Raw genomic sequence first — 15,610 nt, 5'->3', positions numbered from 1 at the left:
TTCCAGCCTATACTTGAGCATAAGGAGCTTCTACTTTACTTGAGGACACTAAACCACCACAAAGTATATGTTTAAATGAATAAGGGCAAAACTCCAAGTATAGTAGTAGTTTGAGGGAAATGGCCTGGAGAAAGAAGATCTGAAATCAGGTGTGTCGACTGAAAAGATGCACGACGTGAGAGTCATGAGTTAGGTTTTATTTGCGGCAAAATGAAGGCTGCAGCCCGGAGACGGCACCTCAGATAGCTCTGAGAGACTGCTCCAAAGAGGTAGCAGGAGAAGGGCAATATGTAAGATTTTGGTGAAGGGGGAGTTCAGTGCAAATCAGGCACTTAACTTTGCAAAAGGTTTTCTGCTAGTCACTAGGAGCTGGTGTCACCATGAAGAGATTTAGTGCTCTTCTAGACATGAAGAGATGCAAGGACTAGGATCATGAAATCAGTTTCTGAAAATACCTAACTAAAGACCTGTTCCACAGTTTCCCTGAAGCACAAAGTGCCTTACTTTCCACTCTGAATTCCTTTCACGGTATTTGAAGGTTGGCAGCTGCAACAACACAGGGTTCAAGCTCTGCAGAGGCAGATGGCAAATGCCCTTGTTTTTTAGTCTCTGGCAAATGCTCTTGGCAAGTGCCAATTTGTAGTTGACAGGTTTGAAGATTAGAGGGTTAAATAGGAGGAAATAATATGAGCAAAGAAATGGGTGTCAGTGGGTGGAAGGAATATGGTGTATATTGGCAATCTATAGGAAAACTAACTCACTTTGAGATACAGTTCCCTATTTGGATGTAATGGGTAATAGGATAATAGGATGGAAAAAACTGATCCTGTTACAGAGGGCCTTGAGTGACGTGAAGTGCAGTGTGACCTTGATACAACAAGTAGACTTTTAAGTCATAAGACTTAAAATTATTTTTTTTATCTATAATACATGCTTTCCAGAAAAATTTAAAAGGTACAAAAAAGCATTCCATGAAAAATAATTCTCCCTTTTTATAGAGCCTAACAAACTGATTTCAAAATTTATGTGAAGAGAAAGATCAAAGAATAGCTAAGAAACTCCTGAAGAAGAAAAATCAGCAGGAGGAGGAGGAGGGCATCTTGCCTTACCAGATATCGAGACTTACCATAAATTTATAGTAATTAAGACAGTTTGGAGTTAATATAGGGATAGAAGAATTAACAGCCTAGAAACAATCTATGCATATTTGAATATTTGATTTATGACAAAATAAGCATTGCAGATCATTGGAGAAACATTGCTGAGACAGAAAAATAGTTGGATCCCTACCTCATGCCATATAAAAATCAATTTTACAAGTAAAAATTATAAAATTTTGAAGAAAATACAGGACTTTGTGATCCTAGGAGTGAAGAATCTCTTAAACAATAACCTTTCATTCAAAAGGTATTCATTATAAAAGAAAAGATTGATAAATTTGGCATTACTTTAAAATTAAAAATGTGTTTTCGATAAAGGACATCATGTAGAAATTGAGATAAATCGTAAGCTGAGAGAACACATTGCAGCACCTAAAACTAGTTATTCATAAGAATTCAAGAACTCCTACAGATCAACAAGAAAATAAAAAAAGAAAGAATAGCTTAATTGAAAACTAGGCAATAGAAACAAAACAGGCATTTCACAGAAGAGAAAACATGAATGGCCCATAAACATGAGACACAGCTCAGTCCCAGTAGTAATCAGAAAAATGCAAATCAAAACCAATGAGAGGTCATTTATACTTACTGGATTGTAAAAAGTAGTTAAGTCTTATAAACCAAGTGTGAGAAGGGACGTATCTTAGACCCTAGTGGTAAAATGGTAAACAACCATTTGCAGAACACTTTGTTGTGATATTGCAGTCACATAAGCTACGACTGTTCTTGGTATTTCTTAAAGGATTTCTTACACATGTGCACTAAAAGACATATAAGAATGTTCATAGCAGTACTGCTCAGGGTAGCAAAAATCTGCAAATAACCCAAATGTCTGGTAGCAGAAGAGTGGATAAATTCATTGTAGTATGGTCACACAGTAGAATATTCCGCAGCAGTGATAATGAATGAACTGCAGCTCCTTTTTAAAATGGATGAATCTTAGAAATGTAATGTACAAAAGGGGCAAATTACACAGACTATTTACAATATGGAGATCCTATTTCAGCAATGTCTTTGCAAAGACTATTTATAGCAATGCTGTCTTACAGAGCTCAAAAATGAGCAAAACCAACTAATTTATGATTTAGCCATATAAACAAATATGATAAAATTTTCTTTAAAACCTACAGGAATCATAAACATTAAAATCAGGTAAAAAGTACTTCTAGGGTGAGAGACAGAGGGGTGAGAGATGAAAGGAACACAAAAGCAAATACATTGTTGGTAAACTTTGTTTTTTTTAATTTGGGAGGATGAATGGAGTCATGGATATTGTTTTGTTGCTTAACTCACTTGGATGTATTCTTTTGTGTGTATGAAATGTGACCTTAAAAATATCATTTGGAGAAAAAATGTATTTCCTCCTTCTACTCAGTCAACCACCCATTTCCCTTCCACAGAGACTTGTTAAATAAATCGTGGAACATCCATATAGTGGAGTATAATGCAGCCATTGAAAGAGAATAAAGCACCTCCATATGTTCTGAAATGCAATGATCCCCAGATTATGGGGCTTAAAGAAAAAAGTGTATGTGGAGCTACAGTCTGCATTAAAACATACACACACGCATATGCATGTGCCAGTTATCTCAGTAAGATTACTAAGAAACTGGCTCTCATAAGTTCCTGACTCTTGAAGTAACTTATGGAAGCCATATTTTTAAAAAGTTCATTCAGCCATATGTAGGAAATGAGGCGACAGTGGAAAAATAGGGAGACCAGCTGGAAAACCATCACAGTAATACCACCCTGAGGGAACCAAGTGTTGGGAAGCATGGGGAAGTGAAATGTATTTTGGTGCCGTGAATGATTTAGCAGGGCATCCTGCCGGGTTGCTGTTGCCAAAACCCAGCAGTCTAAAAAGTCACGTGAAACTACATTTTTAATCTGTTGAATTCAGTTTATTTAATTATCCTATTTATGACCTGTTGAATTCAAGATGTGGTTGTGGAATGCCACAGCCCAAATAGAGGGTCTTCAGAAGGTTTTGTGGAGTCTCCTTTTTTCATTAAAGCAACAAAGGAAGAAATCGCTATAGAATATGAAATTCTTCCTGATTTACTCTAAATAAAATATTTTGATCTCTTGTCCTGAGAAGGACTTAATTGATAAGTCTGTGGTGAGATTATACGAATGTGGGCTTACTAATGTGCCCTATGTAGCAATGGCAAAAATATCCTCCTAACTGGATATTCTAAGAAGTACCTTGAAGGCAGAATGTACTCTTAATACCTATAGTTAAATTCAATGAAAATGTTATAAACATTTCAGCTGGTTTTCTTCTACCCAGCTGCATTATGATACGAATTTCTTCATATGTATCCACAGTTATGAATTGTTGATTTTTCTTAAATGTCTTATCAATCATTGCCATGCCTGTATTTTTACTCATTTCCAGTGGAATCTGCTGGCAAGTTAAAATAGTCCTATCCATTTTTTATTCTCTTCTTCTCATGCTTCTTTTCTTCTGCTCTTACTATCATCACTCTTCCCACAGTTGCTCTTTTAGTCAAAATGAAGCTGGGAGTTAGTTGTGTGCAGGCATATTGATTATAGTGTTGTGTGTGTGACTCTCTGCTGTTCTGTTTTTCCTGAACCTCAGTTGGAGTCATCACTCTCACCAGTACAAATCAATTACTACTTGTTGAAGTACCTGAGTCTTTGAACATCTGTTGTCCTTTACATCATCGATAGGACTCAAAAGACATCCACTTGAAGGTTTTCTCTCATACCACAGGGATTTTCTAAAACTTGTGTTATTTCCTGTGGCCCAGAGATTGTTTCATTTTCCTGCAAGAGGAGGAAAAAAGGGATCTAAGTGCTTCCTGTGATTGCATAAAGTTTATTTTTGGAACAAAATTCTGTATTTTTTTTTAATTACATCCAGTTTTCCTTGCCAAAGAATTTATAGGGAATGTTGGGTAATGTTTGCTCCTTTTTTGCACCAAGGAAGTGTTTCTTTTTACTGAATAGAAAGTTTTAAAATAAATATCCCGTGACTCTCTAGTTCAAATGTTTTGTGGAGGGAAAAAAACATTGCTCTGAGAAAAACATCCATCTCCTTATTCTTTGGTTAGTGTTCAGACTATTGCTCAAAACAGTCAACATTATTTAGTCTCCCTCTGCACTAACCGATTTTTACAAATAGTATACATAAAATCACCAATAAACAAAAATGTCAAAACCTTTTATTAGTTTACGTCTTTTTATGGTGAGGAGAGAATTTTTACTGTCTTGAATTAGCAAGTAATTGTTTTCTGTAGAATCAGGGAGATTTCTTATCCTTTCTAGGGAGGAATTTTCTTATAAACAAGCTTTTTATATTTATCTAAAACTTCCAATTAATTACATTTTACAATAAATATTTAAAAAAATGAAGATCCATAATAATCACTTCCTGTTAGTAAAGAATAGGACACAGGAGCTATTTAGTGAAGTTCCTTTTTTATAAATGAAATATTGAAAAGAATAGGAAAATATGCCATCTAAGTGTTTAGGCTGGAACCTGTATAACCCACTTTCATTTCTGAATGATGGTTTTATTGCCATGCTTTTTAGAACACCACTTTAGTGTTCTGATTTTTTAGAAACAAGTGTGTATGTGACTTGCTTGCACATTTTCTGAGACCATATTTTCCAAATGCAGAATAGGTACTGCCACCTCAGTTTTGGTTTCACTTCACAACTCTGTTAATAAAAACCCTTGTTACAAGCTGATTTCCCTTGGCAATTCCTAGCAACCCTAACATGTTACTATTTTAAGCAATGAATGAAAGCGGTATCAATTCCCATGTGAATAAGAACATTAGTCACCATCTCCAGAACTGGTTTGAGAAAGAGGGAGAAGGTAGATTTCCTAATGAAATGAGAGAACAAATCGTCAGTTTATCCATGCGGGAAAGTACCTTACAAATATGAATTTCTTTCCCTCTATTTTTCCATATATTGGTAAGCCTGTAAGGTACCCATTTTCTTGGGTAGAAGAAATAGGTTTGGAAAGTTCAGTGAATTTGTCTAGGTAAGACTATTAGAGAAAAATATACCCAAATAATCTCAGGAATCATGATAAGCATTTATTAGCTGAAACAGTCCATGATATTAAGTGGATATCAACTGATGGGGATAAGATTCGACTCACATTACCCTATATTAGAATTTCTTTGCTTGACTCTCTGGAGTACTGGGTGTGAACTTGAAGGGAAATTGTAATTCAAACAGCTGTACCAGATAGAATAACCATAAGTGGCATTCTTGTTGAATGAAATATTAATCAAGAATGTAATTTTGATTCATTTCTTTTATTCATTTACTATTTGACTCCTCTGAAAGAGTTGTTTTATTTTGTAGCTTTAAAGAAATATTTGCTTTCTTCCAACTCCATTGCTCTGTTGTTGTTGTTTTTAAATAAATACTGGGAGAAGCCCTCAAGAGAGGCTGGCATCTGGGAGGAATAATGAGTTTGCTTCTTGATTTGCCCACTGTGGAGGGTAGTGGGGAGGAAGTGTGGAGTGCTTGAAGTGCTTTAGTTTGCTAGGCCATCTGGTCATCAGGAAAATGCTGTGTTTTCAATTTCACAGTGAATGAGGAGTTTATTAAAGAGGAGAGCTTTTAGTTAAAGCGAGGAATCATATTTTGTGTCTGCCACTAAGAGCTTCAGCTTGCTTAATTGTGAAAAGAAAGGTCACATGTGGACAATTTTTCCCATCAGTATGACTCTATAATGATGCTTATGTCTCTATTACTGGTGAGAACTTGAAGACAGTGGTTTGGAAAGATGAGCAAAAGCGCAAGGGTATACACCTGGAATAGAGTTATTCCAGTCCCATAAGGTCTCTGCCCACCTCCATACACTCTTCATGATGGGAAGAAAATGAGCCAGAGGGTGAGTTTTTCTTAGGCCAAAGAAAAAAATCAGAGCTTAAAGTTTACTGCCAAAGTGTCTTATCTAAGTATCCGTTGGAAAGCTGTGAATCAAGTGTAACTGATCAACATCCATCCACTCTTCCACTTATTGAACTACTTTATGCTTTAAAAGTTAAAACCACTTGGTCATGATGTATGATCTTTTTAATATGATGTTGGATTCTGTTTGCTAGAATTTTATTAAGGATTTTTGCATCTATGTTCATCAGTGATATTGGCCTGTAGTTTTCCTTTTTTGTGACATCTTTGTCTAGTTTTGGAATTAGGGTGATGGTGGCCTCATAGAATGAGTTTGGAAGTTTACCATCTTCTGCAATTTTCTGGAAGAGTTTGAGCAGGATAGGTGTTCAAAATAAATGACCCAATCAAAAAATGGGCCAAAGAACTAAACAGACATTTCTCCAAAGAAGACATACAGATGGCTAACAAACACATGAAAAGATGCTCAACATCACTCATTATTAGAGAAATGCAAATCAAAACCACAATGAGGTATCATTTCACACCAGTCAGAATGGCTGCTATCCAAAAGTCTACAAGCAATAAATGCTGGAGAGGGTGTGGAGAAAAGGGAACCCTCTTACACTGTTGGTGGGAATGCAAACTAGTACAGCCACTATGGAGAACAGTGTGGAGATTCCTTAAAAAACTGGGAATAGAACTGCCATATGACCCAGCAATCCCACTGCTGGGCATATACACCGAGGAAACCAGAATTGAAAGAGACGCGTGTACCCCAATGTTCATCGCAGCACTGTTTACAATAGCCAGGACATGGAAGCAACCTAGATGTCCATCAGCAGACGAATGGATAAGGAAGCTGTGGTACATATACACAATGGAATATTACTCAGCCATTAAAAAAAATACATTTGAACCGGTTCTACTGAGATGGATGAAACTGGAGCCCATTATACAGAGTGAAGTAAGCCAGAAAGAAAAACAACAATACAGTATACTAATGCATATATATGGAATCTGAAAGATGGTAACGATAACCCTATATGCGGGACAGAATGAGAGACACAGATGCATGGAACAATTTTATGGACTCTGAGGGAGAAGGTGAGGGTGGGTCGTTCTGGGAGAATGGCATTGAGACATGTGTATTGTCATATGTGAAACAGAGCACCATTCCATGTTCGATGCATGTGACAAGGGCTCGGGGCCGGGGCAGTGGGATGATCCAGAGGGATGGGAGGGGGAGGGAGGTGGGTGGGGGGTTCGGGAAGGGGAACACATGTAAACCCATGGCTGATTCTTGTCAATGTATGGCAAAAACTATTACAATATTGTAAAGTAATTAGCCCCCAAGTAAAATAAATAAATTTATAAATAAAAAAAAATAAAAAAAATAAAAAAAAAGAAAAAAAAAAAAAATAAAAGTTAAAACCAGGCTCATGTTTTATTTACCATTTTTTAAATAAAGCAGTAAGTTCAAGAGAGGCTGTAGGGGGAAAATCAAGAATAGGAAAAGAAATCGATGCAGAAAGCACGTTTTTGCACTAAGCATTGAGACTGAAAGTCTGGCAATGGGCAGTGGCCCACAGAAAATGAAGAGCTTGGAGGTGAATCCACCTGTTGCCACCTGTTGTCATCTTTACAAGTAATTAATACAGTTCTCTGAAGCTGCCTGAATTAAACCTTGAAAGCTCAAATCCCAGGATATGATTTAGACTGAGCAGCCTAAAAGTTTTTAAAGGATTTGTAGAACCTGCAGTCCCATAGGAGATTGCAGTTTGTTTCATTCAAGGTACAGCTAATCACTGTGAATAGGAAGAAATTTTCCTGACCTTTAAAGAGACTATTGCCTAGAGGGTCTTTGGTTTATTAGGAGTGTCTGTCGAGATGAGAATTCTTTTCGGCTTCATTTGAAGGTGCCAGTATGGAAAGAGGAGGAGGAAAGTAAGGAGTGGATTGCCCTTCCAAGAAGGGCAAGAAGAATGAAATGTGCAAAGGTTTGAAGATTGAGGATTTAGTCAGGTTCCAGACTACAGATGAGAAGGTCAGTGTGGCTGAGGCGAGGCTGGGCTGGGCTGGGGCTGAGCAGAGGTGAACTAGGAAGGGGTGAAGGACCAGGTTGTGAAGGGCTTCCTTCCACTCAAAGGAGCTGGACTTGCCCTACCGGCGATAAGGAGCCATAAATATGAGCTGTCAGGTCTGCTGGCATGCTCGCTCTCAGGCTTCTCTCCATTCTTCCACACTCACTGAGTGCACTGCTTCAGCGTGCGTGTGCAGACAGCCCGACAAGCAGCTGAACCTCAAAACCTTTTTCAGTTTTCACAGTCTCTGCCCCCACTCCTCTGACTCCGTTCTCATTCGGTCTGCTCCGTATCTGAAACTCCCCTAATGTGAGTTTAGTTATTTACCATTCTTCCTGTTCCCACACTCTGTTACCTTTAGTGGACTCTGCAGGACTTCTGATGGTTTAATGTCCCTTCACCCAGTCCTTCCCCTCTCTCCAGATTTATCTTTTGTATTATAGTCAGGGTTCCCCAGAAAAACAGAAGTAATAGGGCAGAGACCAATATATAGGATAATTGGACAGCAACATTCTCTCTTTCTCTCTCGATATGTAGAGAGGGGTTTTGAGGAATTGCCTCAAGTGATGGTGGAGGTTGGCAAGTGCAAAATCTGCAGAGTGGGCTAGTAGGCTGGAGACGCATGGAAAACTGATGTTGCAGTTTAGAGGCTGTCTGTTGGCAGAATTCCTTCTTGCTTGGGGGAAGTAAGTCTTTTGTGCAATTAAGGCCTTCAGTTGATTGAATAAGGTCCAGCCACCTACATTAGGGAAGGCAATCTGCTTTACTCAAAGTTTACTGATTTAAATGTTAGTCTCATCTGAAAACACCCTCATGGAAACATGCAGAATAATGTTTGACCAAATATATGGGCACCGTGGCTCAGCCAAGGTGAAACAGAAACATCATCACATCTTCCTTTCTTCTCCAATCTAGATTCACACAGTAAATGGCTCACTTGCTTCTCCCTCTCTCCCTTATTTTGTATGATCACTATATGCTACTTTGTTCTTGCCAGAGCTCTTATGACTTCTGCTGTTGGCTTCCTCTCCTCCTGAAACTGCTCAGCAACACTGTAGAAAACCACACACTCAAGTGTAAGGCTGCTACAACAAATGTGTGGTTTCCAGCTTTAATGGGGTCCTCGGGGCTCCTGGGTGCTGCTTGTATGTCCCTGGTCAACACCCTTTCCATTCCCATAGAGGCTATTTCAGATGTCTGCAGTTCCAGGGAGTCTCTTACTCATCCCAGTCTCTCTTCCTCATTAGAGGAGCTTACCTGTTACAACGCAGTGGAATCGTGTGTGTTGAGCATGAACCACCTCAGCTTGCTGCTCCCTGTCCGAATCATCTGAACGATCTTGGATTGCCCGCGTTAAGAGATCACTGAGAGCAGACAAAAAGCCCAGCAGGCATTCACACTTTGTCTTCAGAATTCATCCAGAGCAACTCTGTCTCTTCTCACTTGTGACTTTCCTGGCACCTTGATGCCTTGCCCCACGTCTCCATTCTCTGACTCCCATTTTCCAGTTTGTCTCTTTGTTGTTGGTTGTTGTTAACTCGCTCAATTGTGTCCAACTCTTTGCAACCCTATAGATTGAAGTATTCCAGGCTTCCCTGTCCTTCTTTATCTGCCCGAGTTTACTCAAACTCATGTCCATTGAGTCGGTGATGCCATCCAACCATCTCGTCCTCAGTCGTCCCTTTCTCCTGTCCTCAATCTTTCCCAGCAACAGGGTCTTTTCCAGTGAATCATCTCTTTGCATCAGGTGGCCAAAGTATTGGAGCTTCAGCTTCAGCATCCATCCTTCCAATGAATATTCAGGGTTGATTTCTGTTAGGATTGACTTATTTGATTAACAACTGGGTTAGTTTGAGTTCAACTTGCCGGCTTTGACCTTCATGCTTTTCAAGGTCACATGCTCTGGGGGCTGCTCTACTCAGAGAGGAGAGAAGTGGCAGTGACGAGAGAGACCCGCATTCAGTTCCTGTACTTGTGGCTCAGCCAGACAACATGTTACTTGGAACTGCAGAGTCCCTCCGGATTTTGATGGCTCCACATTCAACATGATACCATGTAGTTCTGTGAGTCTCTCTGCAGCCAGCCAGTGCTTGCTGCAATTATCAATTCCCAAGGGGACTTCCTGACATCTTCTGGTTTATCAGTGTACCAAGAAGCTGTTGGGAAAAAAATATTTCAGTAAATTCTGGTCTCTGTAGAGAGGACATCTAGTTAGGCTGTCCTTCAGACTCACATGTTCCACCCATACAGGCCAGAAATAGCTCACTACCTAAGACTCTTTGAAGCACAGAGATCATTGACACCTCTTCCTGACTTCCCTTGCCTCTTCCATAGTGATCCATGTCATCTTTCAACTTTGCCTGCTAAATATCCACCTCAACTCCTGTGTCTGTTCTAGTAACTCAGGGTGGTAAATGAAATGGAATTTAGAAATGGTAGAACATGGTGTCTGGATGTGGTTGGGCAGATGGTACCAGTTGTGGAGACATGACAGTGGAAAGGAGGAGCACGATGTTTTAGGAGGAGGATAACTGGCTTTGGCCATGTTAAATTTCAGATGCCTATGGAACATGTGATCATTGTGACATCTTGACAGGTTTTTATTAGGCCTTGATCATACAGCCTTACTTACACCCTTCCCTTGAGGCCATGTGAGTTCACGTTTCATCTTATAGGTTGCTAAAACAAAAGAAACAATACTGATCACCTCGTCCCCATCATTTAATCAAGGAGGGATTTATTATGTATAACTGAAAAGACCCCGTTACCACAGGAATTACTTACACACAGCAGAGATAGGTCCCAGCTTGTGGCAGTGCCAGCCACCCCTCAGTCTCTGTCCTAGTCTCTCGTTATCTTTGCCCAGCTGTTGGTGGTCTGAGGTTCATCCCTGATGAAAAGGTTCAGATGCTAGTGAGCCAGTAGTGAAGTACTGGAATGCATGTTCTTAAAAAAGTATTAATTGGAACATAATTTCTGTACAACGTTTTGTTAGTTTCTTCAGTACAGCAGTGTGAATCAGCTACATATATACACATATCCCTTCCCTCTTGAGTCTCCCTCCCAAACTGCTACCCCACCTGCCCGGAATATACCTTCATAGTTACTGACCACTCATTTTATTCTTTGGGTCAAGTGCAGAGTTTCTGCAGCACTATTAAGTGAGGTTTCTCAAAAGACCTCTGTTTCTTCATCAGTTAACCTGAGCAAGTAGTAAAATTGCTCCTTCAGATGCTAGCCAGCAAAGTGGAGAACAGCAGTGAGGGCAGTGCCTAACGGTCCTGCAGGCATCTGGAAGGATCAGGATTGTCATCTGCCATTTACAGTACTGGTTGGCATCAGAAACAGGCATGGGAGAAAACGTGCTGATACGTCTCCCAAGTCTATCTCTAGAAGGGGAAACTGGCTCATTTCCCGCATAAAGGCCTTCTATTGAAAGGCCGTTTATGAATCCATGAGGGCAAGTGCCATGTGTGAGTGTCTGTGTGTGTGTGAGGACCTTGCAGACCTCTTTACCATCAGAATGATAGTGACAGGAAGGCAGCTCTGTGTCCAACCTGGAGCTCAGAAAGGTGGCTGGGCTTCAGATAGAGTTTGGCAGTCATTACACGCTGGTGGAGGTTGGAGCTTTTTTTTTTTTTTCCAGCTAACTTTTTTATTCTTCAACTCCCAAATTCCTTAATTTCAATATTAGAAATTTATATTCTCCTTAACTGTGCAGAGGTTCAGTAGGCATGTGATGCTTTAAAATAAGGAGTATTGAGGTATTTTTTTTCCATTATTACAGTTGTGAATTACCACTGCTATAAGGTATGTGTGTGTTAATCATTCGGTTGTGTCAGACTCTTTGCAGTCCCATGGACTGTAGCTCACCAAGCTCCTCTGTGGAATTCTGTAGGCAAGAATACTGGAGTGGGTTGCCACCATTCCCTTCTCCAGAGGATCTTCCCAACCTAGGGAACAAACCCAGGTCTCCTGCACTGAGGCGGATTCTTTACCATCTGAGCTACTAGAGAGCTATAGGGTATAAATAAGTATAAATAACCTTTTTAAGTGGAAAGATAAATGGACGGAACGCTGAAACTTTTAGAGAAATTTTTAAAACTATTTTTGTGAATTTCAGAAAGATTGGCGAGGTTTCTGAATGTTTTACAACAAGGAAATCCTTAGAAGAGTTTGTAGTCACCAAAAACAGAGTCGATAGAATACACAGAAAAATGGACAAGTCCACTGTGCTACTTTTTAAGTACGAAAGTAAATCTAAAGGTACAACCAAGTGCAGAATTACACAGAACTACATGAATGAACAAATGGATGGATGAAAGTATGAATCAGTATCACCTTAAGGGTAAGTTAAACTCCTTAGGATGTTCCTTATCTTTCTCAGCCTACTTAGAAATGAATGGATGCACTTTGGTGGCACTGTAAATTGATATAGCCTCTATGGAAAAAAGTAGGGAGGTTCCCTCCAAAATTAAAAATAGTACTATCATATGATTTAGCAATTTCTCTTCCGGGTACTTACCTGACAAAAACAAAAGAATTAACTTGAAAAGATATATGCACCTCCAATGTTCACTGCAACATTTATAGTAATGAAGATATGTAAGCAACCTAAGTTGCTTACTTCTATTGATGGATGAATGGATAAAGAAGATGCATGTACATATACATAATGGAATATTACTCAGCCATTAAAAAGATGAAATTTTGCCATTTACAACAGCATGGATACACCTAGAGGATATTATGCTAAGTGAAAAAAATCACAAAATACCATATGACCTCACTGACATGTAGAATCTGAAAAACAAAACAAGCAAAAAAAGCAAAATGAAAAGAGACTCACAGATACAGAGAACAAATAGGTATTTGTCAGAGGGGAGGGTATAAAAGGCAGGGAAAGAGGTGAAAGGGATTAAAAGGTAAAACCTCCAGTTATAAAATGAATAAGCCATGGGGATACAATATACTGTGTAAGGAATATAATCAATAATATTTTAATAACTTTGTTGGTTATTACAAATCTGTTACTCTGTATGGTGATAGATGGTTACTAGACTTACCATGAGGATCATTTCATAATGTATGCAAATGTCAAATCATTATGTAGTATAGTGAAACTAACATAATATTGTCTGTCAACTGCATTTCAATTAAAGAAATAAATAAATATCAAAAATACTTAAAAAAAAAAAAAAAAAAAGAAATGAATGGATGATGCTTCTTCAGTGCCCAAGAGTCTTTCATTACTTCTAATCCCAAAGTAAAAGATGATAGTTCCAATATGACTATTAATTCATTAGTTAACTTGCATTATTTTGTCAAGTGCCACCAAGGAATTGCTGTCAGTCACCCAGTGTTCTTTTTTCTTTTCCTCTGATGTACAGAGCTGCTCTAGATAATATATGCTTCTCATCAGATTATACTGATCTGCAAGAGAACTGTGTCCTGGGGCCAGGAGACCAGACTTTTCAAAGTTGGCGGCAGTAGATCTTATGTTGGTAAAACCAAGTGTGTTTTGCTGGGAATATTGATAAAACCATTCATTTTTACTGAGGGCTGTTCACATTGATGGATGATCAAATGCAAGAAGCAAAATAAATATGGATGATCCTGGCATTACTGCCTCTGACACTTTTTTTTATTACTTTAATATTTTTCTATACAGTCTGTAGGTGTGGATAGATGCCAGGCTGACAATTTTCCTGAGCCTCCCAGAATTACACTCATTAGTTCGATGTACTAATTCTTAAAGGAAAAGATATTTTTCTATATGAAGATGTGGTGCTTCAACTTGATGATATGACTGCTGCTTTCTAAATACAGTAGTTTAGCATATGCAGATGATACCACTCTAGTGGCAGAAAGCAAAGAGGACCTAAACAACTTCTTGATGAGAGTGAAAGAGAAAAGCGAAAAGGCTGGCTTAAAACTCAACATTCAAAAAACTAAGATCATGGCATCCGGTCCCATTACTTCATGGCAAACAGAAGGGGAAAAAATGGAAACAGTGACAGATTTTATTTTCTTGGACTCCAAAATCACTGCAGACGGCAACTGCAGCCACGAAATTAAAAGACGCTTACTCCTTGGAAGGAAAGCCATGACAAGTCTAGACAGCATATTAAAAAGCAGAGACATCACTTTGCCAACAAAGGTCCGTATGGTCAAAGGTATGGTTTTTCCAGTGATTGTGAAAGTTGGACCATAAAGGTTGAGCCCCGAAGAATTGATACTTTCAAATTGTGGTGCTGGAGAAAACTCTTGAGAATCCCTTGGACAGCAAAGGGATCAAACCAGTCAATCTTAAAGGAAATCAACCCTGTGTATTCATTGGAAGGACTGATGCTGAAGCTGAAGCTCCAATAGTTTGGCCACCTAATGAGACCAGCTGACTCATTAGAAAAGACCCTGATGCTGGGAAAGATTGAGGGCAGGAGGCGAAGGGGGCAACAGAAGATGAGATGATTGGATGGCAAACCCTACTCAATGGACATGAGTTTGAGCAAACTCTGGAGATAATGAAGGACATAGAAGCCTGGTGTGCTTCAGTCCATAGGGTTGCAACGAGTCGGACATGACTTAGCAACTGAACAACAAAGCAAAATATGCAGATAAATTGAAATTTGGAATTATTGAAATCTTCCTAAAACAAAATTTTTGTAATTCTCTGTCTTAATAAACTGTATTCAGTATGGCCCTTTTATCTTCTATATTTTATCTTGCTTCAGGATATAAAGGGTCATTTATACTTCTATTATAGTATTATACATATGTATATATACACATACATACATGGAGGGAGAAAGCCATTTACATCTCTTTATCTTCAGGTTCTAGCCCCAGAATTGCATTTGAAACAGTAGCTAAAATCCTTTTTTTCCCAGTGTTTTCTTCTGGTTGTCTCTTAATCCAAGGGCTCACTGAGCACTGTGCCAAATTCAGTTTCACTGGAAATTTAGTTATTTGAGGTTTTAAAATCAATGTTGATCCTTTTTTTTCCAATTTCAACTGGAAGTCATACATTTTAATAAGATATGCTTATGTTTCTGACTAAGCCAAGCAAATAATTATCTCCTGAGTTTTACAAAGCAAGCATTTTTAAACAAAATCCTAAATTAGATTACTTGAGATTTGAATTTATCTGCCGGTTGAATGCTATGATCATCTCCATCTTTCTCCTAAGTCTTCATTCATTGTTCAGGCAATGAATATTTATTGAGTGTCTACAACCTGTCAGACAGCATGTGAGATGCTGGGGAACAACACATGGATAACAATCCACAGTCTTGTTTTCAGTGTACTTATAAGGCTAGTGGGATTTTAGGCAGGGATTCTCTCTTCAGCATCACTGGCTGATAAAATTAAGACTGGATTTCAAGTTCATTGTTCTCTCAGTCAATAAAAAAAAAGGAAAATTTTAGCAGCCTTCCTGAAAAATTCAAGCTCTCTGGCTGTGAAAGTTCGTAGGAGACTTTAACC

The 15,610-nt window shown here is 38.8% G+C and overlaps 1 protein-coding gene and 1 long non-coding RNA gene across 3 annotated transcripts in view; one reads left to right on the top strand and one right to left on the bottom strand.

Moving 5' to 3' along the window:
- The window catches only part of NUBPL (NUBP iron-sulfur cluster assembly factor, mitochondrial), a 361,834-nt gene that overhangs the window by 232,182 nt on the left and 114,042 nt on the right, over positions 1–15,610 (top strand). Inside the window, exons 11-12 of one of the 2 annotated variants that reach the window (XR_014070750.1) lie at positions 7,961–8,088; positions 12,249–12,473. The gene's annotated coding sequence lies outside the window, so the exon portion shown is untranslated. The remainder of the gene's footprint in view (positions 1–7,960; positions 8,089–12,248; positions 12,474–15,610) is intronic. The other variant, XR_014070751.1, reaches the window with a different exon arrangement.
- Positions 7,473–15,610, bottom strand: part of LOC145528878 (uncharacterized) — a 32,332-nt gene continuing 24,194 nt past the window's right edge. The window contains exons 3-4 of the long non-coding RNA XR_014070755.1: positions 10,910–11,015; positions 7,473–10,281 (exon numbers count right to left, since the gene is read on the bottom strand). This is a non-coding gene — a long non-coding RNA (uncharacterized LOC145528878). The remainder of the gene's footprint in view (positions 10,282–10,909; positions 11,016–15,610) is intronic.

This window comes from Giraffa tippelskirchi, chromosome 12 (genome assembly GCF_054371585.1).
Source record: "Giraffa tippelskirchi isolate mGirTip1 chromosome 12, T2T-mGirTip1v1.2.pri, whole genome shotgun sequence".
Taxonomy (NCBI): domain Eukaryota; kingdom Metazoa; phylum Chordata; class Mammalia; order Artiodactyla; family Giraffidae; genus Giraffa; species Giraffa tippelskirchi.
This window is presented reverse-complemented; position numbering and strand designations above follow the sequence as displayed.